Genomic DNA, 20053 nt, shown 5'->3' with positions numbered 1-20053 from the left:
CCCCATATTGATCTTTTCATTTGTTCACTTGGAAGGCTTGTTACCTTATCTTGAGCATGGGCCACAGTTATTTCACACATATCTCCATTTTACAGTATTTATGGTACGATGCTAGATACATCATCATTCCGAGCAGGCAAAGTAGGGATAATAAAAAGCTGAGGAACAAATGTTTGAAATCCAAATGGAAGCAAAAATTTCTATATGCAAAAAGAGAGAAAACAGAACAGGAAATCCCAAGGAAAATTCAGAGACTCCACCAGGATAATATACTCTGATTTGGAACTGAAAGCAGAAGTGAGGTTGGAAGAGGGGGGCTGAAAATTACCAAAAGCTACCCTTGTGAGAAAAAGAAGGTAGGTAGAATCTTAACAAACTTTCCATCACTCCTTTCCCCCAAAATGTCAAGATGCTGCTGATCACATTCCTAGAAAAGGAGACTGGGAAGGTAAGAGAAATGTACATAGTCTAGTCTCTAGAAGAAGGGGGGGGGGGAAACAACAACACAACACCCTATAAGCAAAAAAGTATAGCAAAGCTAAACAGATACTGACAAAACCTCATTTGGGTAATGGAACCATTCTCCTGGCTTGAAGTTATCATTCCTCTTGCTACCTCATCAGCTTCAAATCTTCAAATATGAACTTCAACCAAGGAGTCAGAACCAGGACAGGATTTCTTTGGGGGGGGAGGGTGTCTCTCCTTGCACCAGAACATCAGGGTTTGAGGAACAGCCAGGGGCAGATTAAAGTGAGGATAGACAGAAGACACAAGGCCACAAAGCACCATGATTCCAGGGCCTGTTTGTCCAGTTTGGAAGCAGCAGGAGTGGCATCCACTTCCTAGACAACAAGCTTCCGGAAACTCTATGAACCTTGATAAATGTTGACAGTTATAGAAAGGCTTCAGGCCTTTTGTTCATAAGGTCTTTATGACTCATGTTTGACTAGAAGGCAATCAACAACACTTTGTCCAGTAAAATGAAGAGACCACAAACATTTTTTTTTGACATCCAGAAGAAATGGAGGATAACTTTGAAAGACCTAAAGCCGAAAAAGTCCCAGGTGAAGCTTCAGAGCCATCTGGGGATGGCTTCCTCCTGGGGTCCTTGATTCCTCAGAACCCCTAGTTTCAATTCCAAGACTCCTTCTTAAGAACCTTTCAGCTGCTGGCTACTTTTGTTATATCAGTACCCAGCCCAGTTTCTCCAAAGCCACATGGTCAAATCTCTTCAATGCATCTGTATGACAGATGACCAGTCAGCATCTTCTCTGGTCTGGACTCCTGCTGTGTTTTTGGCCACCTCTCCCCCTATTTTTGAGAGGTCCACAAATAAAACACGAGTCAACACTGATGGGCTGTCCCATCAAATCCTGGCCATTGAGTCCCTGCATGACAGCCTGGGCCTCCTTGCACGTTTCATATTCAACCAGAGGATATGCCTTCAGGTATCCAGTGTGCCTGTCCAGGTTGAGGTGGCTGTTTTTTATTTCTCCATATTCTGCAAATTTATCATGGATGTCTTCATCAATGACTTCCTCATGAACTCCACCAACGAACAAAATCCTTCCTTCAACAGAGGGTTGTAGTCTTGGTTCATCTCCATCCTGCTCCATGTGGCCATAATCCACACACATCCGTCCCCACACCCGGGACCCTTCGTCGGAGCCAAAGTCAGTGTATGTATGCTCTTGTCTCCATCCTCACCCATGGCGAAATCCCCACCCCCCTACCCCGCCTCATGAAGATCCAGTACGTCCTCATCCTGCCTTCGTTCTGGCTGTCATTGGTCACACTTTAGTCTTTGAACTGACATCATTGCTTTTTAACAGTCAGGAGAAGTCCCTGATAGCAGATTTTCCCAGTGTGACTCATCTTTTGACTTCTTGATTGCTTTTGTCAAGGTGTTGATTGTGGATCCAAGTAAGATGAAATAATTGACAATTTCAATCTTCTCTCCATCTGTCATGATGCTGCTTATCACTCCACTGGTTGGGATTTTTTTATTTCTTGATGTTGAGATGTAATCCCCATGAAGGCTTCAAGTCCTCCTCACTTTTAGTGAGCAAGTTTATGTCATCAGTATAATGCAGGCTGTCAATCAATGAGTCTTCCTTCAATCTTAATGACACAATCATCTTCTTAAAGTCTGGCTTCTCAAAGTATTTGTTCATCATACAGATTGGATAGATGATAAGAAAGCATACGGCCCTGACAAACACCTTTCTTGCTTTTAAACCACGCAGCGTTCTTTTGCCCTGTTTAGATAACAGCCTCTTGGTCAAAGTATAGCAATTGTCAGTCATTTAATTTTACTTGGATCTGCAATTAACTCCCATGATATCAGCAGTAAGGAAATCAAAAGACACATTACATTATTAAATCTGGTGTCAATGACCTCTTCAAGCTGTTAAGAAGCAATACTGTCTCTTTAAAGAACTAGGTTACACTTGACTTAAGCCATGATCTTTTCAAATACTTGCCATGCATCTGAAAGATGGATAGTTAATCAGGACAACATAAGAAGAATCGACACTTTTGAGCTGTGGTATTGGAGAAGAGTAAGGAATGGCAAAAGAACAACTCTGTCTTAGAGAGAAACCATCATGATTCTTGGAGGTGACGATGATCTCACATAATTTGAGCTTGTTGTGGGGAGGGACCAGTGTTTGGAAAGTAACATCATGCTTCGTAAGTTGGAGGGTTCATGAATGAAAGGATGCCGCTCAACTGGATGGCTTAATATAGTGACTACATTAATCAACTTAAGTGTGGCTGAGACTACAAGAATAGCACTGGACTAGGGCAAGTTTCAGATCCATAGTCAATGGGGTTGTTACAAGACACAGTTGACTCAACTAAACTTAACAAGAACAACTGCTTATGCACAATGTGTACATAGACTAAAAATTAGTAATTTTTTATATATTGTATAGAGATTCTGCATGACTTAAAGTCAGCAAATGTTTGTATCAAGGTTGTATCCTTTCACCATAACTTTTCAATTTCTCTGCTGAACAAATAACCTGAGGAGCTGGACTTTATGAAGAATGCCATGTCAGGATTGGTGAAAATATCATTAAAAATGCATGAGACACAAATGTCACGACCTTACTTGTGGAAAACAAAAGAGAAATGAAGAATTTATTGTTGACATTTCAAAGTCTGTTGTTTCAAAATGTACAAGTTATATTATGAGTCACATCTCAAAAACAAAAGTTCCAAAATTATTGCAAATGGATTAATAAGTAACATAATCATCATAAATGGAGAAAATATAGAATTTGACAAGGATCTCCTTTCATTTCACTCTGCAATCAACATTAAAGAAAAGAGCAACCAAGAAATCAAATGACATATTGCACTGGGCAAATCTAGTAGAACGATTCAAGTAGTGATGTCTTGGAAATGTGATGCTATTGAGGAATACTGAGAATATCATGGACTTAGCATAAGAAATAGGTCTTGAAAGAAGTTTGGCAAGGAGCCTCCTTAGAAGCAAATTTAATGAGAGGTGGGCATTTTTTTCAGAAGGAGCCAGTCCCTGGGGAGGGACATAATGCTTGGAAATGTGAAGATTCAATGAAGGAATGTCTTAATGACAGAGAAAGTCATAATGATTTCAGAAACGAACTTGACCATGCCAGAGATTGTGAAAATGATGCAGTTGAAGGCAGGGTTTTGTTCCGTTGTGTGTAGGGTTGGTATGAGTAAGAGCCAAGTGAACTGTATGCAGCACAGACAGATAGTACTAAGACACATATCCATGCCAGTGGACAGTTAGAAATCTCTAGGATTTTTAAAACAAAGTCCATAATCTGTACATTTTAAAATGCCCTTGTAAGTATGGAGTTACACTGCCAACCTCAAGGTGATTTGATTAGATAGATACTCCTTAAAATAAAAATGAGCAACCTCTGAAAATACACTGGAAGATAAGCTATGAGTTGGTTTTGACTTGAAAATAATTAGTTATATTTTAATGGTTTGATAATATACATACATGACATGTTTTTGTTAAGTGCTGTCGAGTCATATAGACGATCCTGTGAACAAAAGACCTGAACAACTGGAGTATCCAGAGACAAGATTTTCAGAAATGGATGCTTCCAAATACATGACATAGGAAAGAGATTATTATTTATAAAATGTTATTATGTGCCATCGAGTTGCTGTGTGACCCATAGCAACCCTATTTACAGCAGCTCTGAACTCTAGCCTGTTCTGAGCCAGTTTCACTAATTCTGACACACCAAACTCCATTGCACCAGTCACTGTATCAGTCCATCTCATCTGGGGTCTTCCTCTAAGCATGATGTCCTTCTCCAAGGACAGGTCTCTTCTGGTCACATGCCCAAAGTACATTAGATAGAGCTTCAAAACCCTAGCCTCCCAGGAGAAACTTGGTTTCTCCCTCTCCAAGACAAACCTATTTGTTCTCTTGGCAGTCCGTGGCGCATCCAAGACTCTTGAGTTTCTCTTCATTGATTTAATTCATTCGGTTTGTTTCTTTGTTATTATTTAACTTCTCTACATAAAGTAGAAGTTATATATATAATTCTGGTTGTTGTTGTTATGTGCTGTTGAGTTTCTTGTGACTCCTAGTGACGCTATGTTCAAGAGTCCTAAACCGTACTCTATCCTGTGTCAACATTACTGTCTCTGACACACCTATCCCCATTACCCCAGTTACTGAATCGATCCATCTCATCAAGGGTCTTCCTTTCTTGTTCCTCCATCCTCCCAAACATGATGTCCCTCTCCAAGGACCAATCCCTCCTTGCAACATGTCCAAAACATATCAGATGAAGCTTCAGAATCCTTGCCTCCAAGGAGCAGACCAGTTTCACCCACTCCAGGATGAACCTGTTTGTGCTCCTAGCAGTCCATCGTATATTCAACACTCTTCTCCAGCACCACAGCTCAAAGGCATCAATTCTCTTTCTATCATTCCTAGTCACTTTCCAGCTCTCTGATGCATAGCACGCAATTGCAAAGACTATGGCCTGGATCAGCAGCTCCTTAGTCCCTAGACTGACGACATTGCTCTTCAGTAATCTGGCGAGGTCTCTGACAGCTGACTTTCCCAATACAATTTGTCTCTTGATTTCCTGGCTGCTGGTACCAAGAGTGTTGATTGTGGAGCCAAGTAAACAAAAACTGTTAACAATCACAATCTCTTCACCATCCATAATGATATTGCCAATTGGCCCAGTAGTGAGAATCTTTGTTTTCTTGATGTTGAGCTTCAATCCATATTGAAGGCTGCAGTCCTTGAGCTTCTTCAGCAAGCATTCAGGTCCTCCTTAGTTTCAGAAAGTAGGGTTGTGTCATCTGCATATGCAGGCTATGCTTAGAAATATTGTCCTCCAGAAACTTGTAGTAGGTTATTACTTGTGTTCCACTTTTTTCGCCCCTAATTATTTTCACATAAATATACACCAGAGGTCTGTTAAGAATTAGGCAATGCACTTTTCATTTTCTTTGAGATCCACACCACTGGTCCCTCCTCTCATCTGGAGTTGGAGTCTCTTAGGTCTAAAGCTTAAGATAATGATCCTTTGTGTGAAACTATCTTTGGTTCACATCAGCTTGTCAAGTTAAAAGTCAATCAATAAATAAACAAAACGAACAGAAAAATTTATGAGAAAGTTATCCACCTTGGCAAGGTATTTGAAGCTTTATTTACAATATAACAACATGTCTTTGATATATGTTCATTGATTTCAGGTGATTAAGACCCTCTATATTGAAAGTATATTAGGATTACTGTTTCAAGGAACATGCCGGGCTCACTTTACATTTTAAAATCTTTCTAGACGAACTTTAGTTTGGCTTTATGCATATTTTAAAGTTTGTTTTGGCCTTATGTTTTTTTGGTGTTTTTTTGTTTTTGTTTTTTGGGTTTTTTTATCCCTGTGAGGTTTGGGTAAATTTACATGCTCTCCCCAGTGTGAGATAGTATAATTCTTCATTTATCACTGTAGAATATTGTCTAGTCCATTCATTTTTGTTTGTTTCCTTTTTATATTTCCTTATCAGAAGTTTCCTTAAACATTTTTAAATACTCTATTTTTTAATCTTTAAAAAATTTCATACTGAGTTACTTACACAGCTAATTTTTTTTTCACACCAGATCTTTCCCCTTTCATCCATCCTGCCTGCCATCCATCAAATTGTGTGACCGTATGATTAAGCCCCACCCCCTCCTTGTATCCTCAAAGTTATTCTACCATAATGGTTTTATACAGTATTTTTCTTTATGAGACTGAATTAGTTCACTTTGCATAAGCAATCCGGGCCCTCTCACGTTAGGTTGCTGTTGGTATTATGTGCCCTTGAGTCGCCTGTGACTCATAGCGACCCTATGTACAACAGCACTTAATCCTGCTCTATCCTGTGCCAATCGCACTGTCTCCAATACACCTACCCTGATTACCCCAGTCACTGAATCAACTCACCTCATGGTGAGTCTTTCTTTCCTGTGCTGTCCCTCCACCTTCCCAAGCATGACGTCTTTTTCCAAGGTCTGGTCCCTCCTTGCAGCATGTCCAAAGTATGTCAGACAAAGTTTCAGAATATTTGTCTCCAATGAGCAGCCTGGCTTAACCCTCTCCAGGATGAACCTGTTTGTTTCCTTAGCATTCCATGGTTTATTCAATACTGTTCTCCAACACCACAGCTCAAAGGCATCAATTCTCCTTCTATCCTCCCTAATCATTGTCCAACTCTCTGAAGCATAGCAAGTGATTGCAAAGACCATGGCCTGTATCAGGCACACCTTAGTCTCCAGAGTGACACAATTGCTCCTCAGTACTTTGGAGAGGTCCCTAACAGCAGACTTTCCCATTGCAATATGTCTTCAAATTTCCTGGCTGCTGGTGCCAAGAGTGTTGACTGTGGAGTCAAGCAAACTAAAGCTCTGAACAATCTCAATCTCTTCACCCTCCTTCCTGATGCTGCCAATTGGCCCAATGGTGACTTACATGGTTCCTGCATGCTGCATAGTTTTACATTGTTTGAATGTACCATGATTTCTCAATCCGTTCCATTGCATTTGAGTATTTGGACTGTTCCCATGTTATGGTAATGGTGAACAATAATACTGCTATGAATGTTGGTGTACAGGTTTCTGTTTGCGCCTCATTTCTCATTTTCTCTGGATATATTCCAAGCAGTGGAATACCTGGGTGATATGGATGCCTATTCTTAACTATCTAGAGTTGTCTGTCAGTTTGACAAACTGTAGTAACTTGTGTGTTAACACGATCCTGGAAAATTCTACTGATATTTCAAATATCAGGAGAGTCACTCATGATCAACAACAGCAAAACATTCAGAGTAAGATAGAAAAAGAAGCAAGAATTGTCATCAGCTCTTGAACTATCAGGAAAACCTTATGAGTAAAAGAAGAACACTATTGGATATGGTGCTGAATGGTGAGCTCCTCAAGGCAGAAGGTAATAAAAATGGGACTGGGAAAGAGCTGTCTACTCAAAGTGGAGTCTACCTTAATGATGAGAAAGGAGTAAAGTTTTCATGACAAAGATCTTCAGTTCCTGATGTGGGAAGCATCAAAATGAGGAGAAAGAGCTATAAGCAACTATTAAGAGTCTTGAATATCCCAGAAGAACAAGTAAATCTTTCTTGGAGAAAATACAACTATAGAACTGTTTTAGAGACAAGATGTTAAAACTTCACCTTACCATACTTTGGGCATGTTTTCAAATGGAGTCAATTGTTGCAAAAGAATAGTACGCTGGGTCAGTGAAAAAGAAGACCTTTAACAAAATCAGTTAGCATAATCACTATAAGGGTATACTTGACTTTAGAAGAAATAGTGAAGATGACATAGGATAGAGAAAGAATTCCGTTTATGGTTCATAGGGCTCCTGTGAGTTATAGCCAACTTGACAGATCATAACAACATCAAAAAAAATTTAAATCTGTTTTACTTCAAAGGTACGTATTTATGCTTGAAGTCATATATGTCACCATGAATTTTAATAGTGTTCTACTACTCTCTTTTAAAATTATTTTAATTTTTGCAGTCCATCAATGAATCATAGCAGAAAAAAATAAAAAAATGGCTATTCATAATTTTAATCTTTGGCACTGCAAAATTGTTGTTTTTAGGTTCCATCAAGTTGAGTACAAACTCATAGCAATCCTATGAATAACAGATTTGAAACCTCTTATCCTGTGCTATCCTCACAATCTCTGACATATGTGAGTTCATTGCCACAGTCACTCTATTGATACATTTTGTTAAAGATCTCCCCCTCTTTCACTGACACCACCTTTCCAAGCATATCCTTTTCCAAGGAATATCCTGTCCTACCAAGATGCCTAAAATATATGAGTTGAACTTCATCATTCTTGCCTCTAAGGAGGATTCTGGCTGCATTTTCTCTAAGACATACTTATTTGTTCTTTTGGCAGTCTGTAGATATTAAGTAAATACAATACCATAACTCAATTTCTATCATCTTTATTCATTGTCCAGCTTACAAATGCATAGCGAGTGAAAGAAAAGACCAAGAATTAAGTCAAATGTACCTTAGTCTTTAAACTGACATCATTGCACCTCAGTACTTTGGAGAGACCTTTGACAGATGTTTTTCCCAATGAACTATTTCTATGGTTTCTTAACTTCTGGTACCAAAGTGTTGAATGTGGATGTAAAATTAAGTAGTTGACAATTTAAATCTTTTCTCCACCTATTAGCTAGTGGTGAGAATTTTTGATATTGAGGTGTAATCCATTTTGAAGGCTGTAGTCTTTGATCTTCTGTAGCAAGCAATTCAATCCTTTTCACTTTCAGCAGACAATGTTAAAACAAGAACTGCTAATGATGACAGAAATTTTCACTAAATTACAATTATCTATAGTATGCTGGAAATACTAAGTTTTTAGTTTTAAGTATAAATTCTAATTAATACATCATATCTATGTATATCTATATCTATATCTATATCTATATCTATATCTGTATCTATATCTATACCTTATATATGTGTGTACTAAAGTTGTTGTTATTCCTCTAGGTCGTATAGCCCTGGTGTACAAGTTGCCATACAGTGGTCACTTGCGGTTGCTGTGAGGCTGAACACTGACACTGATGTGTCAAATGCATTAATGATTGGTTACCCAATGCGGACAGAGTGAGCTGGAGTTCCCCAATTAAAACAATCTTGGAAGAGGAGTGGCATCCACTTCCGTAATAGCTTGCCTCCGTAAACCCTATGAACCTGGAGAGAGGATGAAAGGCACCCAAGCATTGAGGACTCTCCTTCATAGGATTGCTATGAGTCGTCTGCGACTCAACAGCACTTAACAACAACAAACTTGTTGTTGTTATATGCCATCGAGTCAACTGCAATTTATAGTACACATTTATAGATCTATATAACTACATTATTTGTAGTATTTCCTTTTTTCCCCTAATTTTATATTCACTGACCCTCTTGTAAATCACATGGGAGGAATTGCTTAACTTTCTGTAGAGGATCTGACAGATCTGAATCTATAGAGAAGCTTTGCCTTCAGGTTAGTAATGAAACTGTGTATGAACTATACCAAAAAAACTCTCTGTTTCATGATTTGCAAACTTGGAAACACAAAACAGAGTAAGCTATGACCTAGCTCAAACACTACAGAAGAGACAGAGAACATAACTTACCACTTTGTCACCAGACTATCAATGTTAGTCAGTTTGATGACAACTAGCAACAACACTCTTGCATGTAATATTTTTCATCTTAAATGAATTTTTGTGTTACTTTGTCAGCTTCTAAGGATACTCACAAATAACAGAAGATATAAATACGTGCATAGACACTATAAACAGTAATGAAAAGAAATGAAATTCATTGTTGTTGATTAAGTTTTGATTACTGGTAACCCTCCATTGAGTTTCTGGAATTATGGGTGTTTGCAGAGAAAGACTGACTAATAATCTAGTGGTGAGAACTTTTGTCTTTTTGATACTGAAGTGTAATTCATGTTGAAGGAGTGAAGGCTATAAACTATGATTTTCTGCAGCAGGCATTTCTATTGAAGGCTGTAGTTTTTGATCACCTAAAGCAAGCAAAGTTATGTCATCTGTATAATGCAGACGGTTGATGAATGTTCCTTTGATTTTGATGTCACATTCTTTTTCATAGACTCCAACTTCTCAAATAATTTGCTCAGCATGGTGTTTGTTTAGGCCTGGAGAAAGGATGCAGCCATAACACACATCTTTCTTGTTTTTAAACCATGCAATGTTCCCTTGCTCTGTTCAGATAACACCTTCTTGGGCTAGTTATGGGTTTCATATAATTAAGTGTTCTGGGATTCCCAGTCTTCTGGATGTTAACCATAGTTTGTTATTGTCTACATAGTGAAACGTCTTTGCATAGTCAATAAAACCCAAATACACATTCTTCTGGTATTTTCTGCTTTAAGCAAAGACCCATCTGACATTAGCAATGATAACCCTGATGTCATGGCCTCTTCTGAACCCAGACTGAACTTCCATTGATCTACAGCAATATTTTCCTTGTATATGTTCTCAATAATATATTTTGGTAATTTCCACTCTCTGTTAAATTACCTTTTTAGGGAAAGGGAACATATATGAATTCTTTCCAGTCAGTTGTCCAGGCATTTGTCTTCCAAATTTCCTTCCATAGACTGGTAATTACATCAAGGGCATATTAGTTGACATCTCATAAATTCTGGGGTATCTTTGCTAATTCTTTTGATACAATGACTCTGCCTAATGTCTTCAATCTTCTTTCGGTGCTTCTTGGATCATTCAACGTTTTGCCCTTAGCATCTTTCAATATTGCAACCTGTGGCTTAAATTTGTTTTTAAGATCTTTGAACATGAGAAATGATAATTGAATTCGTTCATTTTTATTCTCCAACTCCTGCTCTTTGGACATTACATTTTAATACATTGCTTTGTCTTCTTGAGCTGCCTTTAGAAAGTTTCTGATAACTTCTTTTACTTAGACATCTCTTCCCTTTGTTTTGGCTCCTTGTAACTGTAGTGTGAATTCAGAGTATTTTCTGACATCCTTTTTTTTTTATTATTGACATCCATTTTTATCTTTTCTCTTCCTCTGTCTTTGTCACAGCCTTTTTCTCTCTTCATGAATCATATCTTTGATGTCATCTCACAGGTCTCAAAAGAGTTCTTAAGATGAATTTTTTTTATTTCAGGTTGGATAGATTTTGTATTTTGGTAGGTGTGGACTTGTTTAAACTTTCTTCACTTTTGAACTTGCCTATGAGTCTATTCCACAGTTAGATACTGGCCTGGTTTTGACTGATGACATCGAGCTTCGTCAATGATTTCTTCCATAGATGTCATTGATCTAGTTAGATCAGTCCATCAGTCAAGGTCCCTGTACATAATTGTCATCTCTGTTTCTTAATAATGGACTTTGAGATGAACACATTTGTTTCATTGTTAGTATCAGTGGACAAATGTGTGAACACATATTTTTTAAAATTTTTGAGTTGCAAGTGATTCGACATCACATAACAACACAACAGAACATTTTGTACTGGTTTCATACATTATGTTTCACACTTTCTTTCATTTACGTTGTGTTTCATATAATCATTTCTATACTTTGTGTTTTATAAAATTAATTACCATTGAACTACACCCACCATTACCACTTCTTTTCAGGTCCTTACCATATCTTTCTGTTTCCTTTACCCCCTTCCTCCCACCCACCAAAGTGTTTTACCCTATGATTTCCTCCCTGCATATTCTTACCCCTCTGCTCCCACCCTTTCTCTACTTGAACCCTCATACACAGTTTACTAGTTTACAATAGTGACCTTATGCAGTATCTGTCCTTTAAAGACTGCGGCATTTCACTAAGCATTAGGCTCTCCAGTCTTTTCCAAGTTAAGTAGTATCTTTTTTTCAAAATTTTTGAATCCTGGGCTCTGTATAATATTCCATCATGTGAATGTACCAAAATTGTTCAGTCCACTCAACTGTAAACAAACATTTGGGTCATTTCCATGCCCTTGAAATTGTGTACACAATTTTTATTGTGTAAACACAGACACAAGGATAATCTTGTGGCATAATGTTTAAACACTAAGTTGCTGACCTAAATTTGACAATTAGATAATATTCAGTGGCTGTGTGGCTAAATAACTTGGTGATATGCTCCTCTAGAGATTATTGCTGTTAGGTTCCATTGATGTGAGTACAACTCATAGTGACCCTATGAACAAGATATCTGAACCTTGCCCTGTTCTGTGCCAACTTCACAGTCTCTGACACATTCAATCCCATTGCTGTTGTCACTGTGTCCATCCACCTGGTTGAAGGTCATGTTCTATTTTGCCATCCTCTCATCTTTCCAAGGATGAGGTCCTTCCTTCTATTAGAAATAGCTTCTCCTAGCGACATACTCAAAGTATGTAAGACCAAGCTCCATTATTCTTAGGCCTGTTGTCCTTGTCTATTTGTGTACATAGAGATTACAATCTGTTAAATCTTTTAGGGATGGTTTTACTTTGTCAAGTGTCGTAACTATGAGTGTAAAAAAATACTATTAGAAAACATTTTAAAACAATGACAATAAAACAAATGCACACTCATTCCTCTTTTAGGGCATAAATCTTAACAATGTTTTAGAAAATATTTACAAATTATTTTTCTTCAAATAAATGCAAAGTTTCAATGTTGAGAGGTTCCAGTGAAGGTACACTATCAAAATTGGTGAACCTTTTTTTATAAAATTGATCAACTTTTTTATATTCTAAAATTGAAATAAATATAAATCTTTATCTTAAACCCACTATTCAGTTGACACTGATTCTTATTGGGATAATGGCTTACAGACCACACCCTCACTTCCTGGGGTCTGTTGTTTTTAATATTTATGAAATAAGTCTTTCAAGCCTTCATTCCACAGCACTTTTATGTGGAGTTTAGCTGCCAACTAGTAGTTCAGGACAAACTATTTATACTACCCACAATCCTATGAGCAAAATATTAAATGATGCAGGAAGCATCATAGGAAGATAGAAGAAATACAGAAAGACACTGTCCAAACAGAATTTGTCAGCGTGGGGTCATTTCAGGAAGTAACATATGATCAAAATAATATGGTGTTCAAGGAAGAACCCCAAGGCGTACCAAAGGCATTGACAAAAAATAAAGGCATCAGGGATTTACTGTGTATTAACTGAGGTGTTTCAGGAAGCAGATGCAACCCTAGAGGTGCAAGAAATTTAAAAAATATCTACTTTCTCAACGCCTGTAACATATATATATAATATTCCAAAAAATACATGATCCAACAGTCCAAAAATTATTGAACCATATCATTAAAACCATACACAAGTGCAACAATGAATGAATGAAAACCCAAAATCTCTGTAAATTTTCACTAAAACTAATAAAATTTAATAATAATTTTTAAAAAAAGACATACTCAAAAAAACATACACAAGTAAAATCTTGCTGAAGATCATTTAAAAAATTACTGAAGAAGTAATTAGAAAATGGTCTGAAATTCATATATGATTCAGAAGAAGGCATGGATAAAGAGATATTTTATTGTTTAACTTTACTTCTGCTACTGGAATGAGGTGGTATCTCATTCTGATTTTTATTTTCATTCCTCTGATTGCCAGTAATTTTGAACATTGTTTTATGTGACTGTTGTCCATCCAAATATCTTTCTTTGTGAAAAAGCATTTTAAGTCATTTACCCAGGAGTCAGGAAATCGAAAAGCGTATCGCGATGGGAAAGTCTGCTGTTAGGGACCTCTCTAAAGTACTCAGGAGCAACGGTGTCTCTCTGGAGACTAAGGTGCGCCTAATACAGGCCATGGTCTTTGCAATCGCTTGTTATGCATCAGAGAGTTGGACAATGACTAGGGAGGACAGAAGGAGAGTTGATGCTTTTGAGTTGTGGTGCTGGAGAAGAGTACTGAATGTACCCTGGACTGCCAGGAAAATAAAGAGATTCATCTTGGAGAGGATTAAACCAAGCTACTCCTTGGAGGCAAGGATTCTGGGGCTTCGTCTTACATACTTTGGACATGTTGCCAGGAGGGACGGGTCCTTGGAGAGGGACATCATGCTTTGGAGGGTGGAAGGACGGCGCAAGAGGGGAAGACCCTCTATGAGATGGATTGATTCAGTGACTGGGGTAATCAGGATGGGTGTGTCAGAGGCAGTGTGGTTGGCGCAGGATCGAGCAGGGTTTAGGGCTGTTGTGTATAGTGTCGCTATGAGTCGCTAATGACTGGACGGCACATAACAACAACAACAAACCACTTTATTATTGGGTTATTAGCCTTTTTCTAGTGGAGGCCCCTTTGTGGTCTGTAAACTTTCATTTCGAGACCCTTGTCTGGAGATGTCATTGTCAAATATTTCTTCTCAGTCTAGAGGTTTTCTTTTCACCTTGTCGGAATTTTTTTTTGTTGTTCTACTTGTTTATTTACAAAATTCTAATACATTGTTTTCAAGAACAAGTTCTTTCAATTTCTCTCACTTCCCCATCAAGTGGTACCACCCCATGATTAATCTCCCCTCCTTCTGCACATCTTCTCGCTCCTCTTGGATCCTTATACTCATTCTACAATAATTATTTTATACAATATTTATCCTTGTGGGACTGAGTTAGTTCACTCAGCATAATGCTGTCCAGTCCCTCCCAACGTAGGTAATAATTTATAAAATCATTGCACCTGCGTGCTGCATACACAGGGACTAAAATTTTAGAAGTTCCCATTTGTCGATTTTGTCCTCTACTGGTAGTGTGTTTCTGGCTCTATTTGCAAGCCTATTTGTGCAGGAGAGAAGAATAGATAATTTCCTCCTGTTATATTAACTGCCTTTGAAAACCCACCAGAGGCTCAGCTATTAGTTGGTTCCAACTCAATCGTACACAAACAACAAAATATTTATACCACAGACTAGAGAGTCTGTCTCTGATAGTCCTTCCGGTTTAAAGCTTTTTCTGTTGATTTTTGTATATACTGTGAGATAGAAATCTTGTTTTAGTTTTCTGCAAGAAGATATCCAGGTTTGCCAGCACCATAATTAGACTATTATTTTTATCCATGTTGCTAACCAATCTTTTAATGCAATTCTTTAGAAAAGAACGTTTAGATTTCTTATTTCTCCTGACACGGTCCCCTCTTTGTTAATATAGACTTATAAAATATACACTTTGTTACTTGAAGAACTTTGTTGTTATTACATTTCTGCCTCTAAATAAATTACACTATTCCACTACAAGTGGATTTGGACTGTCAGTTAAATATACTTATATTTACCTTTATATTGGTATTTCTGTAAGATATTCAATAAAGAATAAACTGTTAGATAAATATGAGATTGCATTTTTAATACATATGGAGAGGTTGCTTCATTAACAGTACCGATTCATGTTTCTGAGAGTTATGTATGAAAAATTGAGAAAACCCTATACTGTCTTTTACATGATGAATGATTCTATAATAGATTTTAAGCTCCAATACTTTGTTAATTTTTGAGCACTGTGTGTTTTCATGTGTTCTTTGGATAACTGCCAAAGCTAACTGCCCACACAAGGATGAGAGTAGTGATCATTAACTACTTAAAGTATAAGCTTTATTAACGCACTCTACGAAGTTCAAGTATGCCTCTGCAAGTTTGCTTGCCAGAGACAGAAAACGAATATATAATTTAAGAGCTATATGTGATAGAAAACTGCCTCAAAAGAAATTAGTTCACTCAGTATAATGCTCCGCAGTCCCCTCCCAAGTTAGGCAATAATTAACAGTATCATTGTTCGTGCGTGCTGCATAATATTCCACTGTGTGAATTTACCATCATTTGTCAATCCATTCATTTGTGGTTGGACATTTGGGCTGCTTCCATATTCTTGTGATGATAAATAATGCTGCTATGAACATTGATGTACAATTCTCCATTTGTGCTTCAGTTCTCATTTTCTCAGGGTAAATGCTGACTAGTGAAATAGCTGGAACATATGGAATTCTATGTTCAGGTTTTTGAGGAAGCACCAGACTGCCTTCCAGAATGGCTGCACCAATTTACATTCCTACCAATAATGCATAAGAGTTCGTTTCTTGCCACATTTTCCTCTCAAACATTTGGTACTTGCTGCCCTGTTAAACTTTGCCACCGTTACTGGAGTAAGATGGTACTTCGTTGTGGTTTTGATTTACATCTCCCTTATTGCTGAGTGAACTAACTCTGTCCCACAAGGACAAATATTGAATAAAACCATTATTGTAGAATGAGTATAAGTTCCAAGAGGGGTGAGAGAGGTAGGGATTAGAGGGATGAGGATGTTCAAGGGGAGGGGGTGTTTAATCAATTTAATGGATAGGGGCATTAGGAAAATTGAAAGAATCTGATTTCAAAAACAATGTATTTGAATTTTATAAATATACTAGTAGAAAATAAAAAAAATTAAAAAAATTGAAAAGAAGAAATTAAGAGTAATTTTATCACATAAAATTGGAAGGCAACTTGATACTATGTCATGATTGAAATGTTAGTATTCTCGGCATTAAAATAAATGACAAATTTACACATGAATATCTTTATCAATTAAAATGGATCAGGTGAAATTTTCTAAGTTGTAATGTGTCTTTTCTCCATTGGTTGTTTTTGAAAGATTAGAAAAGTGATTGTTGTTTTGGGGTATCATTCAGGTGGAACTGACTCATATTTGACCATCAGGAGCAGTTAATCACAAGGGAGGAGATTGCTTATCCTTTTCCTGCTGGTGAATTTGAGCTGCATGACTTCAGTATTGCAGTGCAGCTTCTGCCAGTAAGCCACCAATGTTCCCACTAGGATCTCTGACAATGTTCTTGGTTTTTTAAATTTATTCAGTTTGTTGTTGTTTTCTTAAATGCATTAGCTTTCCAGTAAGTCTTATTCACACTTTTGTTAACAAGCCGTGCACCTTCAAAAGATGTTCAATTATATCTCAACTCTATTTGGAGAGATTTTCTTTCACTTATTAATCCAAATATAGTTTTTGTAAAAGGAGTCTTTGTTACATGTACTTTAACATTCTTATCTTCTTATTATTATTTTTGCCAGGTGCACCACATTTCAGAATTTTTTTACAATACTTTGAAGATCATTTTCAATCTATGTAGGTTTTAAGGCTTTTTTATTCATTTACTTGTATCTCTTTTTCTATTTCAGTCTATTGTTATTGTTATATGTATCATTAAGGGGGAACCGACAGTAGATGATCTTCCTGTGGGTTTTCAGAGCACGAGGGATTGTCCTCTTCCACTGACCAGCTGGCAGCCTCAAACTGCATCTCTTTGGGATTTCAGCTCAGCTCCTTGACACTAGGCCACCAGAGCTCCATTTCAGTCTGAGACAAGGAAGGGAAAAAAAGTTAAAAGTTTTCTGGCATATAAAAGACCGTAGATAAATTTTACAGCTTTGCCAGTTTGGAGAAAGTTATTGGATGTCTCCCAGTTTCTTTTCTGTACTGAAAAGGAGCACAGTAATGTGGTACAGGCCATGGTCTTTGCAGTCACTTGTTATGCATCAGAGAGCTGGACAACGACCAAGGAGTATAGAAGGAGAATTGATACCTTTGAGCTGTGGTGCTGGAGAAGAGTGCTGAAGGTGCCATGGACTGCTAAGAGAACAAACAGATTCATCCTGGGGAGGGTTAAACAGGGCTGCTCCTTGGAGGCAAGAATTCTAAGGCTTCGTCTGACATACTTTGGTCATGTTGTAAGGAGAGATTGGTCCTTGGAGAGGGACATTATGCTTGGGAGGGTGGAGGGCAGGCACAGGAGGGGAAGGGCCTCTGGGAGATGGATTGATTCAGTGAATGGGGAAATCGGGATGAGTGTGTCAGAGGCAATGAGATTGGCACAGGACAGAGCAGAGTTTAGAGCTGTTGCACATAGGGTTGCTATGAGTCACAAGTGACTCGACGGCACATAACAACAACAACAACAAAGTGCTCCAAGGATTCTACAAAACCATGTTCAAGTAGCTAATATGTGATTAAGCATTTTTTAATATAATGTAATTCTTCAAGTTTCTTTTTCAGAGCAGAATAATTATAGCTGTTTTAACTAAATAATAGTTATTTTAAGAATGTTTAAATATTGTATTTCTCAGTTCTATTATTTTGCTACTGTTTTCTCTTTTAGTAGTTTTAGAAACTATAACAGTATGTAGCTGGTTGGGTTTTAACATATTGTTAATAAATGAACACAATATGCATTGTTTTCCTTTATTGATAATGACGAGGTTTCCAAGAAGAGATTTAGCACAGACTTGTAGAAATATTCACATTTATACTTAAGAAATGTAAAAGGTCATTGACTTAAAATATATATGATTAATTTCAATAAGGTTCCTAATAAAATGTATTTATGGAAATAATTTAACTTGTGTTTTGTTCTAGAGTAGTATTCACTTTGGCATCAGTCTTGGTTTCTTCTTCCTTCTCTGTCTTCATAATGGCCATCCCCTCTCACAGCTCATGTGTTCTTTACTCATTAGTTTTCAAGGCCTCAAGGCTATTCTTGAGATGGTTTTTAAGTTCAGGTGTTATAGACTCAAGGTCAAATTGTTATGCTTGTGGGTTTGCTTTGGTTCCTCTAGTTTGTTTGAACTTGCATGTGAATAGTTGAAAGACTGTTCCACAATAAGCACCTGATTCCTGTGGATCAACATGTGAGGTCCACGTGTACAGTTGCTGTTTGTGCTTCTTATCTATTTGAAATGAATAAATGCTTAGTTGTACAAAATTCCATCATTTTCTCTCTAGTCTCATTTCTATTACCAAATTCATATTTTCCAACTACTGATCATTCTTCCTTGTTCCCAATATTTGCATTCCAGCCACTCATTATTATTAATGGATGTTTGATTGATTTCTGGTTGCAAACACATTGGTATAAGTCATTTATTCCTCCTCTTAGCCTCTTGACGTTGGTACATATATTTGAATGAGAGTTGTGTTACCATTTTAGAATTAGCTGGCATTAGTAATAACATGAAATTCAGTAACATTTAATCACAAATTTTCAGTACTAGATAAAATTCCTTATATTTTTCTTAGAACATTTCCCATCATATTCTCCCTTCATATGGTTTTTAAGGATCTGTCAAATCTGTTAACCAACTCTATTTATTTGTGTCTTTTCACTTATCTCGTTCAACCACCTATGTAAGCATATATAAACATATATTTATATTAAAAGATTATTGCTACTTCATTATGTACAGTTAAGTTGGAACCAACTCATACGTGATCCTCCAGTCATTTTCAGAGGCTGTAATTTCATGAGAGGTGATTGTATCTTTCGCCTGCAGAGCAACTAGTAGAGTCAAAGCTTGAGCCTTTGAATCGGCAACACAATTTCTTTCCACATTGATAAGAATGGGAATTCCAGAACACTTAATTATGCTCATGAGAAATCTATACCTAGATCAAGAAGCTGTTGTCTGAACAAAACAGGGGAACACTGAATAGTTTCAAATCACGAAGGGTGTGATTTAAGGTTGTATACATCCCTCCAAAATCTCTAAAGGAAAATTTTACCTTGTCACATGGTAGATATGTTTCACTATTCAAGAATATAAAAAAGACAGTTTCCAATTTCATTCATAAAAGAAAGAAAGCCTAAATAAGCAAAGCACTTCTGAAAAATTACAAAAAAAGAAACACAAAAACAACTAAGTAGAAGGCATCAGGCTCCCTGATCTTAAAACCTGCTCCATAGCCTTTGTAATCAAACTACCATGGTATTAGCCCAATGATTGAGAGCTGTATAGTCAACAAATGTGTTTTCTTTATGCCCTTTAGTTGTATATTTAGAGTATTCAAATTATTTCTGTTTTGCAATCTCATTCTGTGGTTTTTCTCTTCAAATTGTTAAATTCTTATTATTAAATTGACCTGTTATGGTTGTTATGCATACAAGGAAGTCCAGTAAATACCACTATCATTCAGATATATGCACCAACAACCAGAGCCAAAGAAGAAGAAATAGATGATTTCTACCAACT

The 20053-nt window shown here is 37.1% G+C and overlaps 1 pseudogene; it reads right to left on the bottom strand.

Moving 5' to 3' along the window:
• Positions 1 to 1259: 1259 nt before the first annotated feature.
• LOC102851742 lies at positions 1260 to 18506 on the bottom strand (annotated as a pseudogene).
• Positions 18507 to 20053: the final 1547 nt, after the last annotated feature.

Source organism: Elephantulus edwardii, unplaced genomic scaffold, assembly GCF_000299155.1.
Source record: "Elephantulus edwardii isolate Elephantulus edwardi_28Jun2011 unplaced genomic scaffold, EleEdw1.0 scaffold00158, whole genome shotgun sequence".
Classification (NCBI taxonomy): domain Eukaryota; kingdom Metazoa; phylum Chordata; class Mammalia; order Macroscelidea; family Macroscelididae; genus Elephantulus; species Elephantulus edwardii.
This window is presented reverse-complemented; position numbering and strand designations above follow the sequence as displayed.